General features: G+C 37.8%; 1 protein-coding gene across 15 annotated transcripts in view; it reads left to right on the forward strand.

The window, feature by feature from the left end:
- The first annotated feature begins 268 nt into the window (after positions 1-268).
- The window catches only part of AFF4 (ALF transcription elongation factor 4), a 57,147-nt gene continuing 38,575 nt past the window's right edge, over positions 269-18,840 (forward strand). For 6 of the 15 annotated variants that reach the window (XM_087883635.1, XM_087883641.1, XM_034404679.2 and 3 more), the window contains exons 1-2: positions 274-658; positions 5,751-5,835. The gene's annotated coding sequence lies outside the window, so the exon portion shown is untranslated. Of the gene's footprint in view, positions 659-2,514; positions 2,659-4,851; positions 4,916-5,750; positions 5,836-18,840 lie in introns of those variants that run through there. The other 9 variants (XM_060688558.2, XM_087883640.1, XM_034404691.2 and 6 more) reach the window with 7 other exon arrangements.

Raw genomic sequence — 18,840 nt, forward strand, 5'->3', positions numbered from 1 at the left:
CCTCTCCGCCTAAGAAGGGCGGGCCAAGCTGCCCATTTGGGCGATCGCATCTTTCGAGCGGCCTTTCGCGAGTTCACGATCCCCAAACGAGGAAACCCGGCAAGGCTCTTTCCGAAGAGGGACGGCGCTCGAGCCTCGGCAATGCCTTTTCGGGAGAGGATCACGTGGTCGCCTAAATTGGTCCCTCCCCCCTCAGTCTCCGGATGGGGCGCGAGGGGGGGGAGGAGGAGGAGGAGGCCCGTTGGCGCGGGGGTTGCTGGGTAGTCCTATCCAGGGGAGGGAGGGGGAGGGGCATAGAGAGAGGGAGGAAGAGGAGGAGGAGGAGGAGGAGGAAGGAGAAAGCGGCAGGGACCGCCCGGGCCTTGACATCGCCGCCCACCCGTTTCGGTCCCGTCTCAGGCTCGCAGCCGTCGAAATGGAGTGGCGCCGGAGATGGTACTCTGCCGCCGTGCCTTCCTTTGGGCGGTGATCCCCCGTGGCCCGCCCTTCCCCTTCTTCTCGTCAGTGGCTCCTGCCGTCGCCGCCTCCGCCGTTGCCGTTGCCGTTGCCGTTCCTGGGGCCTTTCCGGCCTTTTGTGCCTCGCGCGGCAGCAGCCCACCTCCCCCTCAGCCCCCCCCCCCGAGAAATGGTTGGGGTGGTAGCGGACTAGTCCGTGGAGGTGAGTGATGGGCGGCTCGGGGAGGTGGGCCCGTCGAAAGGGCCTTTGGGCTGGGCGGGGCGGGGCGAGGCCAGGCGCAGTTAAGCAATTCAGAGCCAGATAGGCCCCGTCTCTCTCTCTCTCCCCCCCCCGGATTGGGGGTGGTGGGGGAGGCCCGGGGGGCGGACCCCTCTCCCCATCCTCCGGGTAGCCAAGCCCTCGCCTAGCGAGGTGCCTTTGTATGCTTGTCCTCCATCGGCTGCTGCGGGGGGTGGGGGTGGGGACTCGGGACTCGTTGCTTCTGATCCCAAGTTGGATTTGGCTTTCCTTCTCTACCCCCCCAACCCCCACCCCACAACCTTGTCCCACGCTCTGAATTCCCCATTACTTCGCTGTCCGGTAGCAGCTTCTTTTCCTCGGATCGCTCCTCCCTTATTCGTCCCACGGTATATTTGGGGGATGGGGCGTGGGGGGAAAACGTTGTCTTGGAAGGTTTGAGCGTACCGAGATCTAGAGGCTCTCGTGTTACAAAATGGACAGACACGGGTTATATATATATATATATATATATGAGTCATGTGTGTCTGTGTACGGGTAATAAATGCATATGTTCACACACACACACATTTACACACACACACACACACACACACACACACACACACACGGCAAGTTTTAGGTGTTTCTTCTGCCCTTCGCGGATGAAAGATAGGATGGCCTGTCTTTTTTTTTTCCCCCTTCCTTCCTTTTCGGAAGTGTCAGCAAAGTCGAGGCAGATAAAAGAGACAAGATAAGCTTTTGACGGGAGGGCCCAGTCATCTCTTGCACTAGTTGGATTTAATCGGAATCCGGGGTTTGACGTCATTGCTTTGTTCCTTCTACTTTTGCTATCTGTGTTTTAAAGCACTGGGCATCCGAAATTTCATTCAGATGTATTACGCTTCCAACAACCCCCCCCCACCTCCCGCTTCTCATAATAAAAGCGCCCTCATGCTGTTTCAACACGTCCAGTTGAGTCAGAAGCAAAACCAAAGAAATCAGCGCTGATAGGGTTGTTTATTACGCAAAATGCATGGTGGAAAAGAAATGACTTCCCCTGGAGCTAAACTAAAACAGTGGTTCCCCAGCCTCCTTTCCAGAGGAAGGGATGTTCTGACAAACTCAAGTGCCTGGGCTGATTAAGATTTATTGCAAGTTTGGCAGGTCCAGATAATTTATGCTGGGCTTTTCCAAATGACTGATTTTTCTAGCCTTGGCATAATGCGTGCTTGCGTCATTTGGGGGATGAGATTGTGGAGAAAGGATCCCAGAAACCTTTATATTCAGGTTTTGGTTTTTGCCTGTCCTGTAAACTGTGCCTTTTCCTCAGTCATCCACTACATGTCCTCAGTCACCAATACATTTTATGACGTTTCTCTTTGGGGAAGGTCATCCCAGGACACCTTAATTTATCATCATACCATGAATTAATTGCATTTGATTTATTCTCTGATATTCTACGTTGTTGAATACTTAAAATAGCTAACAAATTTTTAAAAACCAACATAGAAAAGAGACCCTAAAGTTAAAAACATAAACTTCAATACTATTAATTAACTGTTAAAATTTGGTAAAATCTGTAAAAAAAAAAAAAAATCTACAGCTTTTCCAGAAACAAAAGTTTAGAGGAATATATTTTTGTTATTGCCTTGCCAGTCCATAGTGTATCATTTTTGTGTATTTTTGCCACACCCCATTAGTCCTTGCCATATCATGCTTGGAGCAAGTGCTCAGGAAATCAACAGCTAGCAAGCCTCCAAAGGACTTGTGTTTACGGAACTTGTGAAGGATGTGTATATGAAGGATTTCTTGTGAACTTCCAAACTTTCGTATCTCAGATAGAATGGGGATGGTCTCTACAAACAGCAAAAACAATTATTGACTGGTCTGCAAAAAGGTTCACTGTCGATTGCAATTGTGTGTACCATTGCATTATATAAGGATTGCGAGGACAAAATGCAAACATCCTAAAACTATTCCAGGTATATATAATTTCACATCTTTAAGGCAAAAGAATACAGGAATAGTTCAGAGTTTTTGTTCAAAGCCATTTAGACCAGGCTTCTGCACATAAAACAAGCACGTTGAGTTGGGCTTGGTGCCAGATAATTAACAAACGCTCTTGAAGGATCAATTTTATATGGCCTCATGTTGCCAAACCAGTTTTCACCCTCACAGCTGCATTTTGCGCAAGCTGCTCTCTCAATTTCAAGGCATCTCCATGTGAAAGTGTTTTGTATTATTTTATAATATAAAACTGTATAGTATTACAATCAAGAAATTAGTAGAATATAGATGGACCAATCATGCTTGAAAGTATTGATAATTGAAGTAATAGTTTATTTATTTATTTATTTATTTATTTATTTATTTATTTATTTATTTATTTCCAATTTATATACCGCCCTTCTCCCTGAGGACTCAGGGCAGTATACAGCCAGAATTAAGAACATGAAATACAAATATTAAAAACAATTAAAATATATATAAATTTGGCCCAAAAATTAAAAATCACAAACCAATTAAAACATTTAAAAATTTCTTCTTAAGCCAGCCTGGCTTGCTGGAAAAAGTGGGTTTTAAAGGCACGGCGGAAGGCACTGAGGTCTTGGATTCTCCTTATCTCTGGGGGCAACTGATTCCAGAGGGTAGGTGCCCCCACAGAGAAGGCCCTCCCCCTGAGGGTCACCAGCCTACATTGTTTGGCTGATGGCACCCTGAGGAGGCCCTCTCTGTGGGAGCGCACGGGTCGATGGGAGGTCATTGGTAGCAGCAGGCGGTTTCGAAGATAACTAGGCCCTATGCCATGGAGCGCTTTAAAGGTGATGACCAACACCTTGAAGCGCACCCGGAAGACCACCGGGAGCCAGTGCAGCTCGCGCAGGAGTTGGAATTGAAATAGGTGTTTTGTACTACTAAGAGTTTGGGCAACCCAAGTGGCAGGTAAATTTAATATACATGAATTATGATAAATTATATTTTGAACAAATTCATCTAGACCAAATCATTCTCTTGATTTATAGACTTGGACACTTATCAATCTACAGCTTCTCCATTTTGTTTATTGATTGTCATCCAGTCTATTATTGATCAAGCATCTTCATATTGTAGTACAGGAGTCCTCGATTTAGAACAGTTCATTTAGTGACCATTTGAAGTTATAACGGCACTGAAAAAAGTGACTTATAACCATTTTGCACACTTATGACCATTGGAGTATCCCCATGGTCACATGATTTATATTCAGATGTTTGACAACTGTTTCATATTCATGACGGTTGCAGTGTCCTGGAGTTACGTGATCCCTTTTGCGACCTTCTGATCAGCAAAGTCAATGGGGAAGCCAGATTCATTTAAAAACTATGTAACTAATTTAACAACTGCAATTATTCATTTAACAAATTTGGCAAGAAAAGTCATAAAATGGGGAAAAACTCGCTTAACAAATTTCTCACTTAGCAACATAAATTTTTGGCTCAATTGTGGTTGTAAATTGAGGACTATCTGTATAGTCAATTCATAACTAGAGACCAGTATAAAATATTGTTTACTAAATTCAGGTGTCAGAACTTACTTTTGATGCTGTGATTTGAAACAAACTTACAAATGTGAAGAACCAGAGGAATCTAAGTTGTTTAATTAAAAACTGATTTAAAAAAACAACCTTAGTCTACATACATCTTTTGATTCACTGCTGTTCTTAGATTTGGGTTCAGTTAATCTGGGATGCATAAATAGCCTGGATTTCCTTTTTCAGTTTATCACAGAAGTTGGCTTAGAAATACATTCATTGGCTAGATTCTATGAAATTGTGCATCAATCATAGATTATATAAATGGCTAATGCTGTTAACATAGCACTAATGGTCTGAATCTTTATGACTTGCATGCATTTTGTGGTAGGCAATATTGTGCATTCCAGATGTTTTGAATTACAACTTTTATAAGTTTCAGTTAGCATGAACAATACATACATTCAAATAGAATTCTTCTAATGTCAAACATCTGAGGATACCAGATAATTCTGTTTGGCGATTTCACTAATTACAAAGTGTTACGATAACTTTCTAAGCTTTAAGACAAGATTACCCTAATGTTCTATACTTGAAATTGAAAAGAGTTGCTACACTGCTATATGTCTTTCAAAGAAAGATAATACTGACTATATCCCGATAGGTAGTCCTTGACGTATGACCACAATTGAGCCCAAATTTTCTGTTGCTAAGAAGACAGTTGTTAAGTGAGTTTTACTTCATTTTATGGCTTTTCTTACCACAGTTAAGTTGTCAACTGCATTAAAAGATTTGAGGAAGTATGATTTTTGATTATATAAGTGTGCTAGTTCTCTAACACCAGGAATTAGGAAGTGTGTTTGCTGGAAATTTTGTCCACGTGTTATAGATGCTCATAAAACACCTGCTTTGTGCATGATGCCGGTCATAGAACACTCACTTATCAGGAGTTGGCTGCTGAAGCTGCTTCTGTTCAGAGTGCTCATTTCCCCCAATTTAGCTTTTCTTTGTGACTGGGTGGGAGTGTTCATAGTAAGTATGTATTCTCCTACCTAAAGTGCTAAATTGTACTCAAGCCAAAATCTTACAGTGACATTACTTACAAGGTTTTGCATAAGGAATTGCATTTCATAAGTATATATTGTTATTTTTATAACTGCTATTAATTTGCACATAAAACTAAATCTTGGGTAATTTACAAATATTTTCCATGTAATGAAACTTATTGCTAAAGACAATAACACTGCTATTCAATAGTATTAATAACATTTTGATAAACCATACCAATAAATATTGAAGTAATCCCCATAAATAAAATGCATTTTAACAAGAACAAGTTAGACATAAAAATGGATGTATGGAATTGAATAAGGATGTTGCCATTTTTTTAAAAAAAAAACTGTAAACCACTTTTATATCATTAAGAAAATTCAAATTCTCTTTTATGTGTGAAAGCATATGTGTATAAAAACACCAAATAAGAATAATTAACAATTAGCTAGTTTTAAATATAATGTACCAAATTCTGCATATTGTATTAATGTAGAATTTTCCTACCTCCAGATAAGTTTGCAGTATTGTAAATAAAAAAGATCAACATAATGCTGAAGTGGAACGGTTTTGTTTTCCATACCTAAGACATACCTATGTAAGTGGTGCTTCTTTTTCTCTTTGACAATTTGATGATGTTTTTATCAAGTTCATAATGCCTGCTTAATTGCCAGTTTTGTTTTGCCTATAAACTGTATCTGGAATGATAATTGATTAGATGTTCTCTGCTTGTATAATTGAATTTATGTAAGCCAGGAAAGTTTTCTTTAGCACAATTTTTACATGCAATGCCTTCTGAATTACAGGCTTAGAAATATCTGTGTTCTGTTGTTCCTCCCTGAGTATATGACAACACTGAGGGTTGGAGAGGTGATATCCAGAGCAATGTGAGCATTTCTCCTCTCCTTATCTGGAGAGATACAGAAGTTTATATATCAGTCTCTTTTAGAGACAAGCTAGTTCCCCCCCTCCCCACCCAGAAGTCTCCTCAGGGTAAGCATAGTTATGCAAATTATAGAAAAGGAACTAGTAAACCAACGAAATTAAAGGAATGAGATTTAAAAAAAGGAAATATGTAAAACTAGTTTACACCAACTCAGTCACTGTGCCTCACATACCTCTCATGTTCTTGCAAATTACCTTAGCTACCATGAAACATGCATTTACCACTTCAGTTGTTGCTTTTCATTGTTTAAACTTCTCACTAAATTTCTCACCTCTTGTTTTGAGGATTTCATCAAATCTATCCAACCACAGCTTTTCTCTCAACTCAGGCGTCCTTCCACATTCATTCAGCATCCATTTATTCATGGCTATCTCTTCTTGTTTTAAAATCTTCCATCCCAACTGTAATTAGTTTTTGAATTGCCTGATACATAGGTAATCCCCGAGTTACGAACGTTCCCTTAGAGAACATTCGCAGTTATGCGATAAGCACCCTTAGCGTTTACGAACAAGTCCCAAAATTACAAATGTTGCAACACCATGGCAGTTGTTCGCCCTTGCGAACAACCACAGAGGCTCTGCAACATTCGCCCTGCCTATTCCCCCACTCCCACCCTGCCAGGTCTTCACAGGCACTCCGCCTGTGGAGGCTCACTTACCTTGTGAAGATCTCCTCTCTGTCACAGTTTCTTTGCCTGCTTCGTTGTTTCAGGCTTTTGGTGCATTTGCAGAGAACAGAAGCCTAACATACCGTGAGATCAAGCGACAACATTAGCGCGAGATCTCATGCTACTGATCTGACACGATCTCGCATTTTAGACCTCTATTCTTTGCAAATTTGAGGCCTGCACATTTGCAAATGGAGGGAAGGTTTCGGTCTTTCAGGCTTTCCCTGTTTGCCATTTCCTTGCTGAAGCCTGCAGGGAGATTGTGAAGACTTTGGTAGCCCTTTGCAAAAAGCCTTTGTCGGCACCAGCGGAGCTTGGGAGGGGCGGGCACATCCCTCTGAAGTTCTGTTCCTATCAGCAAAGTCTTTTTGGAAAGGGCTGCCAAAGCCTACAGGGAAGTAATCCTCAGGCGCTTCTGCGGCGAGAAAGGAGACCCGGAAGGGTGCAGGCATCCATCCGGGCTTCCTTTTTTGTCGCTGAAGGATTCATCAAGTGGTTTGGCAGCGAGAAAGAAGGGGCACGGGCATCCCACTGTACCTCGTTCTTCATCACTGAAGCATTTTGCCAATGAGAAAGGAGGGAGCAGGCAAAGAAACAGAGAAGCTGGAGAGGAGACTGATCTTCATAAAGTAAATGAACTGGTGGGGCAAGATGGGGGGGGGAGAGCAATTGTGAGGACCCCAAGGAGGGAGAATGAGGTATCTCAGTGGATCGGGGGAGGCTTTGGGTGGTCTGAAGCAGGTGCCCTGTTCCATCACTAACCCCCCCCCCCATGGCCTTCCCCACCCCGAGATACCTCATGTGCACTTAATAAGCCGTGTATTCAATTAGCGAATCGGGCTGAAAGGGAGTGATCGTGTTCAAGTTACACAATTCACTCATACGAATTCTTGGATTACGAATGGAATGGGCAGGCTCTAGTGCATTCGTAACTCGAGGACTACCTGTACTTAGTTCTGACTTCCATATATAACAAGTAGGACAAAGCATGTTTTATATGCAGCCATTTTATTGCCATTTCTTGCAATAGACCACAACCTTTCTACCGTATCAATATTTGCATGTCTTAAAGTTTCTCCCAGTTTATAATTTCTGTTTGTTCATTGCATTGTCCATTTCAAACCCATCAACTTGTTCTTTGAAAACTTGATTTTTAGATCCATAGTCATCATGGATCATAGAGTCTAACATTCCCTGAAGTTCATTCAGATTTTCAGCCAACAGCATGGAGTCATCTGCATAGAAAAGTACACATATATTCAAATTCCTAGCAAACACATCTTGATCAAGCATTTTGTATATTAATCCATAGATACAAAAAACAAAGAGACATAACACATTCTTGTCTTATACCTTGATCCCTGTTGAACCCTTTGTTAAATAATACTTTTTCATACATACTTTACTTCCATCATACAGTATATTGCTCTGCCACATTGACAGCTAAACCCAAACATTCACATTTATTCAGTTTATCATACAGTTTTCCTAAACCGATAACTTTTTGTTTCTCAGATTTTTATTTCTTAAGAGTTATGTTGAAGAATAAAACTTGATATGTGTACCTTGTACTAATGCATAAACCTACAGTGTACTTCTCAAACTTTGTTGATTTTGATTCCTTGAATCCTTTTGATCAGAATTCTGCCATACACTTTTCCAAGAAGACCTAGCAAGCAAACGCCCTTTAATTTTTGCCAGCACTTTTGTTATCTTTTTTTCCTTGTAGTGGGGATTAATGCTAGTATTATTAGATACATCCATTAAAGTATCTGCATAGTTCTTACTCAAACAAGCAACATCCATATTTTAACATTTCTCCAGTTGCACTATCTACATTTTCAGTCTTCAGAGTTTACAAGTTTCTTATGGGTAGCCCTTGACTTAACCACAATAGAGCCCCAAATTTTCTTTGTCAAGCAAGGCAGTTGTTGTTTATTTATTTATTTATTTATTTATTATTTCTATTTCTATACCGCCCTTCTCCCGAAGGACTCAGGGCGGTGTACAGCCTATTTAAAAACACAGAAACAAAACAACAATTAAAATTTAAAATCATTAAATAATTAGGCTCCAATTAAAATCCCAGAAATTTAAAATACCCCAATTTAAAACGTTATGTTAATAGCCCGGCCTGGCGGAACAACAGGGTCTTCAGAGCGCAGCGAAACACCCGGAGGTCGGAGATCTTACGTATTTCCGGGGGCAGTTCATTCCACAGGGCTGGGGCTCCCACAGAGAAGGCCCTCCCCCTGGGTGTCACCAGCCGACATAACTTGGCCGATGGCACCCTGAGGAGACCCTCTCTGTGGGAGCGGACTGGTCGGTGGGAGGCTATTGGTGGCAGAAGTCGGTCTCGAAGGTACCCGGGTCCTATGCCATGGAGCGCTTTAAAGGTGGTAACCAACACCTTGAATCGCACCCGGAAGACCACTGGGAGCCAGTGCAGCTCGCGCAGGAGGGGTGAGTTGTGAGTTGTGTCCCATTTTATGACTTTTTTTTTTGCAACAGTTGTTAAGTGAATCACTGCAATTAAGTGAATCAACTATTGTTAAGCAAATCTGACTTTCCCCATTGACTTCGCTTGTCAGAAACTGGCGGGGAAAGTCACAAAGAGGGATCACATGATCCCGGGACAGTGTAGCTATCATAAATACATGCCAGTTGCCAAGCACCTGAATTTTGATCGTGTGACTAGAGGGTGCTGCAACAAATGTCATAAGATGAAAAACAGTCATAAGTCACTTTTTTTCAGTGCCATTGTAAGTTTGAACAGTCACTAAATGGTTTTAAGTCAAAGACTACCTTATATAATTTTCAATTTCATTTTCACCCATTTTTCTTGGTTTATTTATACCATTCTTTTAAATTGCATTTTTAGATATATTACTGTCATTCTCATACAAATCAATAAATACTTCTTTCCAGCTTTCTCTTTTACTGGAAATCATTTCCCCATATTTATTTTTAATTTAGTTCACTCTGTTGGGAGTTTCCTTTTTTTTTTTTTTTTTTAGCCACCTTGGCTCACTTTCAAAACAACTTTGTATTTCCTTTAAAATTATTCTGCATTTTCTTTGTATATTTGCTAACAGGAAACAGTAAGTAGCACACATAGTTCTTTCTGAGTAGCAATGCCTTGAGTGATGGTTTGTCTCTATCAGCATTCCTGCATGATGGGAGGAAAGGTCATGCTAGTAAGCGAAATAGGGAGCAAGTACTCTGGAGATTGTAGTAGTGAAACTATTATTAAGAAGATTGTTACATATTTGCTTGCCCATAATCTACAATTTACAAGCTGTAGAATCTTTGATGCTCTCTGAGTTTGGTTGTTTGCTTGCAGCACTATGAGAGAGTAAAGAAGCTAAAAAGGACACAAAAGACCAGAGTACCTTGCTAGCTAATCAATACCCAAATAAGCAGGGATTGATACAGCAGATAACAATTAAGCAGTAAACTACTTCTTAATCAAAGAACTACCAATTTAGACAACAACCAAGCAGTAAATAACAATTTAATCAAGGAGTCACCAAGGAGAAAACAACATTCCCATCAACATTGACAGGACAAGCTGCTTCATATTAACAGAGAGCAAACCCCCACCCTAGCACTGAAGAAGTTACCTAGTCTGGTAATGAAATGTCTGCAAGCAAACAACCAAACTCAGAGAGCACCAAGGATTTTACAGTTCAAACATGAACTACATATACAGTAGTTCAGAACTACATATGCAGGTAATCCTTGATTTACAATCACAACTGAGGCCAACATTTCTGTTGCTAAGTGAGACATTTATTAAGTGGGTTTTGCCTTATTTTATTACCTTTCTTGTCACAATTGTTAAGTATTTTACTGCAAGTAAAGGGTTGTTGAGTGAATTTGGATTCCCCATTGACTTTGCTTGTCTCAAGGTTACAAAAGGTGATCACATGATCCCAGGACACTGCAATTGTCATAAATGAGTCAGTTGCCAAGCATCTGAATTTTGATCACATTGCCATGTGCATGCTGCAGTTGTGGTAAGTGTGAAAAATGGCCATAAATCCCTTTTTTTAAGTGCCATTGTAACTTTGAATGTCACTAAATGAACTGTTGTAAATCAAGGATTACCTATGTTCTCTTCTATTAGTAATTTTTAAATTGCTTGAGAGGGAGTGAGGAGATCACTACAGGGAAGGTAGCTGGATCTTAACTAACAACAATATTGGTCAGGTCAGAGTACATTATTTTTGTTTATCAACTATAATTTAATGGAGATATATATTTAGTACAAATTTGTTTGGAATTGTAAAACTCCCATTCCATGGATGAAGGTTTATATGGGGTTTGATCCATTAGGGTTTTGATCAATTAGGCTTGCTATCTGCTAGGAATGCAGAAGGAACTGCTAGGAACTTGCCAAAAAGCTAGTTGGTCTGATTTGGGGGGGATTGGACAAACTGGTGCTGCTTGCATCACACATAACCTGTATTTTCAATCTGGTTCATTGATGCTATTCAATTTTGCAGCATGCCATAATTTGCATAGAAGCCAGAAAATCCTAATCAAACAGCTAACAGTCTGGACATAATAAGAGAAAGAATGTGAAAGAGGGGAAGGAAGTTTGAAAGTTGATTTATATAGTGCTAGCAGTAACATGGGAGTTTACAGGTCACATACATTCTTTCTTTGAATGTGCATGTTAGGCTAGATTGTGGAAGGGAACTAAAAGACAATAGATGAATCATCAGCTATATGAATTTTAGTTTACTTTTACTTCAAAATATGTAAAATTGAAAGAAACATTAACAGGAACAAAGGTGTTGGAAGATATCAATGGGAGTGTCTAAGTGGTTGTTTAAGGTTTCAGTTTATGACCATGTGACATCATGTGTTATTTTGGGAGGAAGTTCAGAAAGTGTGAGCAGAATTTGAACTATTAATCTTTCAATATTTTCTGTTCCCTTTCCCAATAATCCCAGCTCCAAGCCATTTAGACCACATCTGAAGAGAGGTTCACAGAGGATTAATGAAATCCTCTAAGCAGTGTAGTTTAAGGGAATTGGTGTGTTCAGCTCTTGACAGCTCATCTCATTATATTGTAACTTTTACATCAATCTTGACCAATCTCTGTATTTTGTCTTCCTAATTAATATGAAACTATGTTAAATATTTGTGTATTATGAATGTTATAACCAGCAACCATCTTACAAATCTCACTTTCGCCAAATCTCTTTTAGCATATCTTCTTTTTATAAAGTTATATCAGTTATTTGGACATCCAAGATTGTTCTCTGTTCTTCATGAAATATGTTTAGGTTTATGATAAATCTTCTCATAACCATAACTCATATACTTAAGTCATAAACATAAAAGCATTTCCTCTTCCTTGTGGTTGAAATAAAATTAGCTTGAAAAGGAACCTCTATTTACATCATAATTTTTCTTTTTAATAATTGTCAGACGTTTGAAGGCTTTTCTTCTTTATAACGGGATGGAACTTAATAGCTTGAAAAAATTAAACTTTCCAAAGTGTTTATCTCTTTTTAGTCCATATGTTTTTAGCAGAATTTTTCTGTCAGCAAAGCATTTATAAATCTTACTACTTATCTCTTGAGTTTTGCATTTGATTGAGTTCAGGAGAAAAGATGCTATGGAAACATTTACACCATCATTTGAAGGCATGAACTTTGCTATCTGGTTAACTTGAATTGAGATACCCAATTAAATTAGTATTTTCTGCATTTTCTCTAATTCTTCTAGTTCTCTTCCCCCCCCCTTTTCTAATGCTGTAAATCAGCCAAATCCAATCTAATGTCTGTAATATTTCTTTAAATTTTTCTAATATCGTTATTTTATTCTGATTTGGAGGTTTTGTTTAGTTTATTTTAGTAGCAGCATATGTTTACTATCAGACTCTACAACGTCTGATTATTATTAACTTGTTCAAACGTATCTGCTAAATCCTGCCGAAATATGTTAGCTGGCATCCCATTATGGCTTTCGTTCTTTTGGAGTTGGTTTAATTTAATTTCCTGCTGAGCCAGCTTCCAAGCTACTGTCCTCTTCCATAATTTTTTCTTCAGTACTAGAATAGGATGCCCGATCATCAATTCTTGATTCACTCATGTAAGGCTTAATTCCCCTGCCTTTTGATAATTACATTTCTTAGACTTTTTTATTGTTTATTTGGCCAGTAAGTTGTATATTAGTAAAACAAAAGGGCTCCTCCCTGGTTTGGGAAGAGAACAATTAGCTCAAAGAACCATCTTTTTTAGTGTCCTCCACTCCCTCACACCATCCCTGCTTTCAGCCATATATTGAAGAACAGAGGGAAGAATTTGGGATCAAAATGTTTATTTTTGAAATAAAATCAAATGAATAGAACAGAACAGAACAGAACAGAATTCTTTCTTGGCCAAGTATGATTAGACACACAAGGAATTTGTTTCTGGTGCGTAAACTCTCAATGTACATACAACAATAGTGATAGATCATTAATATAGTCATTGTAAAATGCATTCATCATAAAACATTAGGTGCAACACTTAGTGATAGTCATGGATATTAAATAAGTGATCAACATAAATCATACTATGATGCTAAGTAAACAATATAAATCGTAAGATACAAACAACAACATTATAGTCATAAAATAAGGAGATAGGTAATACGGAAGATGAGAATAATGATGGTGATACTGCCTTTTTAGATAGTTTGACAGTTTGGGAATTAGTTATTTAGCAGAGTGATGACATGGGGGTGGGGAACTGTCCTTGTGTCTAGTTGTTCTGACGTGCAGTGCCCTATAGCGTCGCTTTGAGGGTAGAAGTTGAAACTGTTTATGTCCAGGATGTGAGGAGTTTGTAGATATTTTCACAGCCATCTATCTGGCTCGTGTGGTATACAGGTTTTCAACAGAAGGCAGATTGGTAGCAATAAGAGATTAATGCTGACTATTCTGATCAGGTAGGAAAATCATAATTTAGTAGTAGTACTGTGTTAGAAATTACATTCCTGAACATTCACATACCCATTACTTTCAGCAGGTTTCTCTACAACACCTCTGTTTTTTCTTTACATTTTAATTCTCAATCATCAGACTGTGATCATAGAGAAAATTTACTGACATGAATACCTTTACATTACAATACTGGATAAATCTACAATATTACAATACTGGATAAATCTACAATGTTACTGCTAATGCTCAGATTATAGAATATATTTCCAATATATGAAATTATTCAAAATTCATAAACCATTGACTTTCATATAATCTTGAAATTAATTATGGGACTAAAATATTTGGAATTGTTTTTGAAATACATTTATTCAGTATTTACTTCTGATCTTTCAGAGTCTTTTCTATGAGTTATCTTTTCTATTAGAATACCTTCAAATGGATAGTTGTAACCATTAGGCTTTACTGTGAACTGGCCAAACTGCCTTCTTGATTCTTACTCCATAAAGTGATGACAGCCTCCTTCTTCTATAGGAATTTATTTGTCTACAGGATCTTAGCTGAGCCCCTAAATGGTCTCACATTCATTCAGCACTTTACTCCAAGTGCTCTGCTAGAGAGATACAACTTTTCGTAAGGTCTAGCCTCAATTTAGTTATTTTTGACTAGACAAATTTTCAAGGAAGAAACTTGTGTGTATCTCAGAGACTATGATGAGAAAAAATTGGTGACGTGCCTAAGCAGATATATTCCCTTAGTTTTCAGAGATTATGGGAAATAATTCAGATAATGTTATTCATGCTAATGTGCAGCTTTTATCAGTTTCAAGTTCATTTTTGAACTTATCCGTAGACATAAATTATGTTGTAAATTTAAGAACTCTACTTTCTTAGAGGAGCACCTGCTCCTGTTTCTATATGAGCTTAGTGAGAATTTCAGTTTAAAAGTTAGATACAGTATGCAGGGCCATTACACTAAGAAATTACTGTCAGCAGAACAATCACCCAAAGATGTATCTTGGCACTGATACTGTTTAATCTGTGTATCAATCCTCTTGTAGTTAAAGTAAATAATCTAGCTCATCATCTCGCTAAATGGAAAGACAGACAGGATTGCAATCCTCTTATATACTGACGGTACTATGCTGTTATCTCAAACACCAGTTGGTCTAAAGCAAGCTTTATAGGCTCTGCCTGTACATAGTGTAGCATAGTTTAGTAACCCTCAAAATCAATTATGCTAAAACTAAAGTATTAATATTTATTAAGTGCCCTAAATCCATCCCCAGCAACTGAATAAACACCTGATCAAATCTCTGAGTATATAAAGGTAGAGTTTCATGCATCTAGTAAATGCAGTGCACACATTGAGAATATTGTCCAAAATGCATAGGAACAACAGTCTTTTTATTACAATTATTACCGGTACATCACTATTACATTATTGCTTTGAACAATATTGCATTGTTCAAATTTGCCTCAACTAAAAGTATTCTCAGCCAGAAAATGGGCATAACCTTTGTTTAGAGCCCAAATGGAACAGTACAGTGCTTCAGATTTTAAAGAGGGTACAGTTTAAACTATTAAGGAACATATTTCAAGCCCCATAATGAGTTGCTAATGTAGTGTTGTTCTATGACTGGGCTTGAACAAAATTAAAACCCATATTTAATTTGCATATTCTCTTGGCTAAAGTTACTTCTGTTCCAATGTGGAGTTTACACTCTAATCTTAAGTGACAACTTCATTTTATCTTGCGGTAAGGACATTGCATTAGAAGTTGAAGAACTGCAGTTTAGTGCAATCCTGATAATGGGATATCAGTGGGCAGAGGCAATCTTTAAACAACAGACCAAGGACTTGAACAGTGTATCACACCCAGAGATATGTTCCTGGACAGTTATTCACAATTTTCCCCAAGCTTCCTAAGCGAAGTAATAATTCCCAAAGTCAGAAGATCCCTATCCTGGCAAGTTTTAATGTCCTCCAAACAGATGTTCATGGGGGAAATTATGTGGTGGTATACTTGAATACAGACTTCGCCCCTATAATGGAGTTCCTGAATATTAATGCATGTTCTGCGATATTGCTTCTACTACAAAGATCCCTGGTTGCAGCTAATAAGATTCCATCAACTTGAATTTTCAAATCACCCAGATCTATTTTATTTATAATTCTTATTGCCAATGTGATTTTATTTCTCATAACATTGTTAAGATTCATGTGACAAACCTTGAGCTCACCAGTTCTATAATTGAGTTTTACTGTACTTTTTCTTGCTGTCTCACAATTTTGTTTTTTGTTTATTTTTGAGCTGGTGTTATTAGATATAAAATATCTAATAAAATGTTGCATGTTTATTTTTTCATACTTTTGAGACATAATTTCTACATTACAGTACATGATTTATATGGTAGACATAAATACTTTATTGAATCTGCTCTAAAATCAGTAATTTGGGAGCTGGCCATCCTAAATGAATAGGTTTAGATGGGTGTACAAAGAGCTAGTTATTTATAGTAGCACAGAAGCTTATTTATCATTCATAGCTAAATATTGGCAAGCAGGAGTAAAATTGTGTCATGTCTTGCTCACTGGCAACATCATCTAAGAGCTATTTCTTCTTTGTATTTTTATGTTGCATATAACACTCCAGTTAGTTAAAAGGTTAGAAATAAAAACAATTGAAATTACATTATTAATCTTTAAAAGTCTATCTAAAAATTATTATTTTTTCATCATATTAGAACTAGTAGGAGCTAAACATCTCCCGAAGGGTTGCATTATTCTAATTTTTAAAATACGCTCATTTTTTCAGTGCAGATAGTCCCAATTTATGACCATAATTGAGCATGGAATTGCAGTCATTAGTTGAGGCATCACTTGACTGGATCCAGGTTTTGACATGCACAGTTGCTAAGCAGATTCGTTTTTCCCAATGAGCATTTTTTGCCTGAAACCAAAAATAAATGCCAGAAACCAGCAAGAAAGCTGCAAATCGCAAACAGTTGTAAAGGTGAATAAATTTCCAAGTGCCTAAAGTGTGATCACATGACTATGGAGAAGTGGGTGCAGCTGTCGTAACTTTGAAAATGGATCATAGGTAGCTCTGGGGGGATCTACCGTAACTTCAACCAGTTAAGTGATCAGTGGCAAGTCAAGGACTACCTGTATTGTATGGGTGGCTGGTAATGATTAAAAAAAGGAATCTAACTTTATTTTTAACATTTTAGAGAATGACCTTCTTTGATATTTATTCTTTTTTCTTGAAATATATTTGATTACCCAAGGGAACTTTAATATCCTTCTCACATATTTTTGTTTTTATATCTGTTTTAGCTGAATATAGCTGTTTTGTACCTACCGTAGCTATTAGCCTTTTGTTTACATAATGTTAACTGAAGTATTAAGTGAGCTTCATGCCGTCTAGTCACATTTTATGTGCTGTTTAATGTAAACATTGAAGTTTGAGTGATCTTATTTTGCAAATGCATAATCTTATAAATAAACACAGTACCACTTGGATTGTTTTGGGTAAAATGCAGTTTCTTGTTGTTACAAATCAAACAGGAGCTAACATTTCAAACATAATTCCTTATATTTTCCAAGGAATATATGAATATATCATATATTCACAGTAAAAAATATTTCATAAAAAGCTAGTTGACAGTACATAAGATTGAGTTCAAAACTGAACATCTGAATATAGATAAAGTTTATGTAAAGATGGGTTGTTAACCCAGAATAAGTAGTAGCTTTTTTATTTTGTGAGAAAGGTGTTTTACAGGTTGCTATAACTTTGGAGCTATTTACTAAAGTATAGATTTAGAATACAAACAAATCCTTTTTAGAGAGCATTTGAAGAGTAGAGACATTCTGTGGAGCAAGAAGACTGACACAGAGAGAAAGAGATGAGGGACTACAAGTTTTGTATATATATATGAAGAAACAGCTCTTGCTGGTAAGAATTTTGAATAAAAAACAGGCAGTCTTTACAACAGCAGTTGGGACTAGAATTGCCATAACTAAGTGACACAGTCGTAGAGCACAATGTCATGTGACCATGCTGCTTAGCAACAACAGTTTAGGCACTCCGAGTTGTCATCATTAAGAAAGGATCTTACGTGACTGTGCCTTCTGACTTCCTGATGGCTTCTCCATTGACTTTGCTTCTGGGAAGCCAGCAAGAAAAGTTGTAAATTATGATCATGGAGACACTGCAACAGCTGAAAATCTGAGCACTAGTCATAAGTACCACTGATCAGCATTGTCACAAGTTTGAAAGGTCACTGAATAAATGGACATAAGCCAGGGGCTGCCTGTACTTTATTCAAAAGTCCTCAATTATTTAAAAAAAATAACTTTTTAAATATGAAATTAGACAATACATTTACTTAAACAACAAAAATAATATTTAGAATTGATTGGATTCCATTATGTTTGTATAGAAAAGGACTGTCAAAACCGGAATTTTGTTGGAGGTGTAATAAGGATAATGCTTCTTTAAAATACATGTTTTTACAATGATCTCATTTCCCAAGATTTTGGAGAAAGTATGATTATGCAACAAAAGCAAAAATTCTCAGAGGGTATTACTGTCTTAAACTGCACACCTAGTACATGAAAGTTGACAATTGGACAATAAATGTAAATGGATTCTTTGAGTTTTTATTATGTCAAAATACTGATATTGCAGCATTGGAAATATAAATTTATGGCCCCTTTCTTTCAATGAATTGAAGACCTTTGCCTTTGCCACCTACGAGTGGATTGTCTATAGATGTAGATTTTGTAAGGACAAGCATAATGAAATATAGGACTCATTTATACAGTGTACAATAAGTTGTATAAATGTATTAGAAATATTTACATATTTGAATAATATTTGCATTAGACAAGTATATATATAAAATTATTGTTATGATATATGTGTCATATTTTTTCAGTTTTTGTAAGAACATTTTAATGTGGGGGTTTTTGACAATGTATCGTTATCATTCTTATGTTTTGTTAATTAAAAAGCAATAAAAATTACAGTGGTATCTCAG

This window comes from Pantherophis guttatus, chromosome 2, assembly GCF_059756535.1.
Source record: "Pantherophis guttatus breed Tessera chromosome 2, ASM5975653v1, whole genome shotgun sequence".
Lineage (NCBI taxonomy): Eukaryota > Metazoa > Chordata > Lepidosauria > Squamata > Colubridae > Pantherophis > Pantherophis guttatus.